Source organism: Octodon degus, unplaced genomic scaffold (genome assembly GCF_000260255.1).
Source record: "Octodon degus isolate 3935 unplaced genomic scaffold, OctDeg1.0 scaffold00033, whole genome shotgun sequence".
NCBI classification, from domain to species: Eukaryota; Metazoa; Chordata; class Mammalia; order Rodentia; family Octodontidae; genus Octodon; species Octodon degus.
The window spans coordinates 2,717,079-2,722,662 of record NW_004524609.1 but is presented as its reverse complement, the minus strand read 5'-3'; positions in this window follow the sequence as shown (position 1 = coordinate 2,722,662).

Below are 5,584 nucleotides of genomic sequence, written 5' to 3'. Positions count from 1 at the left end.
GTTACACCCCAGGCATGTATGCCAGGCCTGAGCTGAGCCTGGAGGGGACAAGGTGGAGTAAGTGGGAGAGGCAGCTCTCCCACACACTCACTGGGTCTGGAGGTTCCTGGAACGGGGCAGAAATTTCTACTCAGTGGGCGGGGTTGGCGAGGTGCTGCAGAGTGGTGGGGGCGTCCCAAGGGCGTGGAAGAGGGTGTCACCCAAGCTGTGCCTGGGCTGGGACCAGTAGTGGGTCCCGGAGGCGCAGGGTAGCTGGATGCTCTCCCACACACTCACGGGACCTGGGCTACGAGTGGGTCTGGGCATTCCCGGAACATGGCAGAAATTCCTATTCGGTGGGCAGGGTGGGGGAGGTGCTGCAGAGTAGTGTGGGGCATCCCTAGGGGGTGGAAGAGGGTGTACACTGAGATGTCAATTGAGACTTGGCATGGTGGCGCCCGCCTGGAATTCCAGCACTTGGAAGGCTAAAAACAGGAGAATCACTATGAGTCTGACCTACGTACTGAGACCGTGCAGACCCTGTACTAAATACATTAAAAAAAAGAATTTTTAAAAATCAGCCCACCAATTCAAAGACACACTTCAAAAATGGGCATCTGAGGAGCCTTGCTGGTTAGCTCAGTTCTTTAAAGCGCCAGTTTGGGCAAACTCAGTCAGGCGCAGGGGACCACAGTTTGATCCCCAGTTCCACAAGCTGCACCATACCTGCCCTTAAGGCAGCCTGAGCTAGCCAAAAAGGGGGAGGGGGACATCTGAAATGAATATACACTCTTCAGATGAAGAAATACTAATGGCAAATAAAAATGTGAAAAAATGTTCAACATCATTGGTCATTTGAGAAATACAAATTAAAAGAACACTGAGATACCAACTCTCCTGAAAGAATGTCTGACATCCAAAAGTCAGCCAAGAACAAATGCTAGTAGGGCTGTGGAGAAAAAAGAACATTTCTCAACTGTTAGTGGAAGTGCAGACTGGTACAACCTCTATGGAAATCAATGTGGAGATTCCTTAAAATGCTAGGATTGGAGATTCCATTCCAGCCAACTATTCCCATCTTAGGTATTTTTCCAAAGAACTGAAAACATCACACCACAACGATATATGTGCACCCATGTTTAGAGCAGCGCAATGTGCTGTAGCTAATTCCTGGAAACAACTCAGATGCCCTTCAACTGAGGAATAGATAAAGATGATATGCAATTTTTTTTACACAATTGTGCACTACTCAGCTATATAACCGGATATATTTGAGACTTTTGTTGGTAAATGGATACAACTAGAAACTATACTCTTTAAGAGAAATAAATCAGACCTGCATGTGCAAACAAAGTACTGTCTCCTTAGTGTGAGAACCTGAAAAAGAAAATGGAATCTGAAGAGTACAACAGATACTAGGGAAAAAGGAATGAACTTATTCAAAACAAAAGAGATAATTGAGTTGGGGAGAAGGACAGGAGAAGGGGTGAGGGAAAGAGATATATCTATGTATGTAAGCAGGATGGTTTGGACAACTGCACTGTGCATTTCTGGTGGTCTATGGAAAAGAGCAGATAATGCTTAATTTGCTTTGTCTTCTTTTTTTCAATTGTTTCTTTTCTTAATTTCTTATATAGTTATTTCTCTTTTTATTTCCATTCTGCATGCATATATCTGGTAATATGAATAACTGGAAGACAACACTATGGTTTACAACAAATATTGTGAAATTCTTATTACTCTGTGAAGTGAAATTGTCTCTCACTTATAATTTTTGTTTTAATATTAGTTTCTACTCTATAAAATAAAAAATAAATTCTCTGGATCTTACTTTGCCCATTGTTAATTATTTCACACAATTCTCCAAACATTCCCTAGTCTGTAGCCTGTTAGTTAGGGAATGTAGTTATATTAACATTATTAACCAGCTTCATGGTTGCAGCTGCCAAACCAAAGCACAATGTCTTATGTATTTCTCACATTTTCTGCATAAAATAAATTGACTTTAAAGAACAGTAAAACTTAGATATTATAAAATCTAAAGCTATATAGAAATGCAACATATTATATAAATATTTTTGGTCAGGAGCTACTGTATATTCCAAAGGAGCTCCCTCTAAAGTTTGCAGACCAAACATTAATGACTTGGGCTGGTATGTGCCACAAACTCCTTTTAAAACAAAGAAAATTTAGACATGAGTACACAGATGACAGGTGCAATTTGAGAAACTAAGAAGAAATATATATGTCTTAGACACAGACACTTATTCTTTCAACCTAATATATAGGTACTTACAGGTTTAAGCTTACCTAATACACAAACAACATCACCAATTATTGCCCAGAAGTCAACAGCAGTAAAAGGAATCCCCATAGACTTTCAGCTTTTTTCACTATATCATATTTTTTTTAACCATCTATAGTGGTCCTTTAACGTAGTTGGTCCTCAAAGTATGGAACCTCAACCATTAGTTTAGACATCATATTGGAATCTTTCAGAAATGCAATTTTTTTTACCTACCTCAGACCTACTTAGAAATTCTGGGAAACGGACTCAATAATCTGCATTTGGACAAGTTGCCTCCCAACATTTCTGAAATATGTTAGAATTTGAGACCTACTTCTCTAATCTTTAGTTCATTATGAATGTTGCCTCTGTGAAATGTAGTTTCCTAAATTTTCAGGTGAAAATGAGTAAAGCAGGCAGACAAGACATCAGGACACTAGCCTTGACTGCATTATTGTTTATGAACACACAATAAAATGTTTGTTATGCTAGTATTATGTATCTAAAAAATAAAACGTGTAGACTGTTATTGCTTCTTTTCTACTTTCTGAAGGTCCAATAATTTAATCTGTGAAAAAAACCAACAGTAAACTGGGTAATAGGAGAAAAGGCATACAAATCACTAGATGCACAAGGGCATTACAGGAAAAAGAGTCTCTAAATATCCAGAAAGATCTAGATTATCCACCCTTCTCACAGAAGAGAGTGGAGAGAAGATGAGGGCAATTTAGGAGTGAGTGAATGCGTTTTGGGAAAGATGGTCAGGTCCTCAGGAGAGGAGGTGATGGAGTTAATATTCCCTCACTGATGAGATTTTCCCAGGAGTAAACTCATGACAACTGAGCTCTTTTTGGAGAATCTACCTTCAGGGAGATGAGGGAACTTGAGAGAAAGCTCCTCCACTTTTCTGCTTGCCTGTTTATGGGAGACAGAAGGGGAAAAGTGGAGGGCAGAAGGTCATACAGGTCTTGGTTCTGAGTACATTTCTGGAGCCTTCCCATCTTTCGTTCCATGTACTCAGCATACAAAAACACCACAGTTATTTTGGTGTATACATTTTTTAATTCCAACAATATGTTTTATAAGTGAATTCTTCCATTTATTGCTGTTTTTTTGATAGATATTATGTAGCACTAGCACTATCATATTATTACCTCAGTAGAAAATTACTTTCAGAAAATTTAATTACTTTATTAGAACAGATCAACTCACTATGAAATTTCAATGTTTTAAATCTGTTCCAGCCAAGAAACGGGAAGACTACGTACCATGGCAATGACCATTTTGGCACAGTATTTAATTTCTTCCTGGCTGTCTAAAAACAGGTTTAGTTTGGCTCAATTCTAGATCAGCAAGGAATTCATGCTTGTGGGAAGTACGTATCAACAATTATTTTGGTCAGATTGTGCATAGTGATTGAGTACAGACATTCTAACAAGCAACAACTACTTTGCTTTCATGACAATAACAGATAAATTTGATTAAGGATGACCATATGGGAAATGAAGAAGAAAAAGAATAGTTTTCTTCTGACAGTCATTCGAACATGTACATCTGAAAAAAGAAAAGACCTTCAAGGATAGGAAGAAACAGTTCAGTGTAAAGGGCTTGCTGCATAGCAAATATAGGGCCTTGGGTTTGATCGCCAGCACACAAGAGGAAAAAGAGAAAGTTCCATTCCTGGTACAAAAAAAAAAAAAAAAAAAAGGAAGAAAGAAAGAAAAGGGTAGGAGGGAAGCAGGCAGGCAGGCAGGCCTTGGGAAAAGATACAGGAATTAACACCTTTATTTATTTTACTTACAACACTAAAATGTGCATAAAGAAATGCAAGGCTCAATATTCTATTTCTTAAGAAGTATGACTACACTTCAAAACATGAAAAAGACTCTTCTATGTGCTCTGGTAGAAACCTTGGTTACTAATACACAAAACTAATACTAAATTAGGAAAAACAGTCATCTAAAAACAGTGGCTGAAATACAAGGTTCAATGTCCTGAGAGTAAAATCTCCAAGGTCTTTCAATATTCAAAACTGATTCAGAAAATCAAATGTCATTAAGTTTAGTCCAAGCTCTGCCCTGCCCTGCCCCATGCTCCACCTCCCCCACCCAATCTCTGACTCTCTGTCTCTGTCTGTCTCTGAGACAGAGTCTCACTATGTAAATCAGGCTGGCCTTGAACTCACCATGTAACCTAGGCTGAGCTCGAACTCATAGTGATCTTCCTGCCTCAGTCTCCCAAGTGCTGGGCTTACAAGTGTGTACCACCATGCCTGGCCCTTAAATTTTTGGCCATTATTCTGTTTGTTTTAATTTGTCTTATCTGACTTCACACATACATTATCTTGACATTTCACCTCAGAACTACTGGTATCTTTCCTAGAACTAGGAGCCATTTTATGCTCCTACCCCTATGTTGTAAATACAAAGTGCCTCCATTCATGATAAAACCAATGTTGATGAGCAGGAAAAACAAAAAAAAACACAACAAAAAAACCTCACTCACATTCTGACTTGTATACTCAACAAGCGTTGTGAACATTTCTGACACAGTTCTATTGACTTATTTTAGAGAGTGTAAAGAATGTTACTAAGCAAATACTTAAATCTGAAAGAATCTAAGTATTGACATTAAGTCTCTCGCAATTTGGCTCCCACAGAACAAGGGTTCTGGTGGAGTACTACATGTGTTTACAAGACATTCACAAGAAGTAGTTCTAAAACTGAGTCCAAAAGAAGCCCAATTCAATAATGTATTTCTTTTTTTCTAATTCAAGTTTAATTTTTTTCCCCAATATCATGTGTATCTGTAACTACCTAGAATTGCACTAGGATGTGGCATATTAGATCGTATGCAAAAGATCTAGCACTATATGAACATTTGTATTCACATATTCAACATTCTTGTATCTACATAGCTACAACAAAATTTCTTAAATTCAAATAAACAAGTGCTGAATAGTCTGCCAAAATTATTTAAATTATATTAAAAATTATCTTTGAAATTATTTTCCATATTTTCATAGCCAAAACAGTATGTTCAGTAGAAACTGTTTTAAAGGAGACTATATAATCAGTTGCAAAAGAAACATGTTTTTCATGAACTGTGTACATGTACAATACTGCTCTGCTGGCTGGGGAGGATCCAAGCTTCCCTCCTCCCAAGCAGATACAGCGCATGCACGCTTACCAGAGCAGTACGCATCCACGTCCAACTTCTGCGCTGAAGCGAGTGTTGGGGAGCCAAGCTCGGATTCGGGTATTCGTGGGCTCTCAACAAACTTTGCCTTCCTTAGGGGGGCTGAGAGAGAGAGAGAGA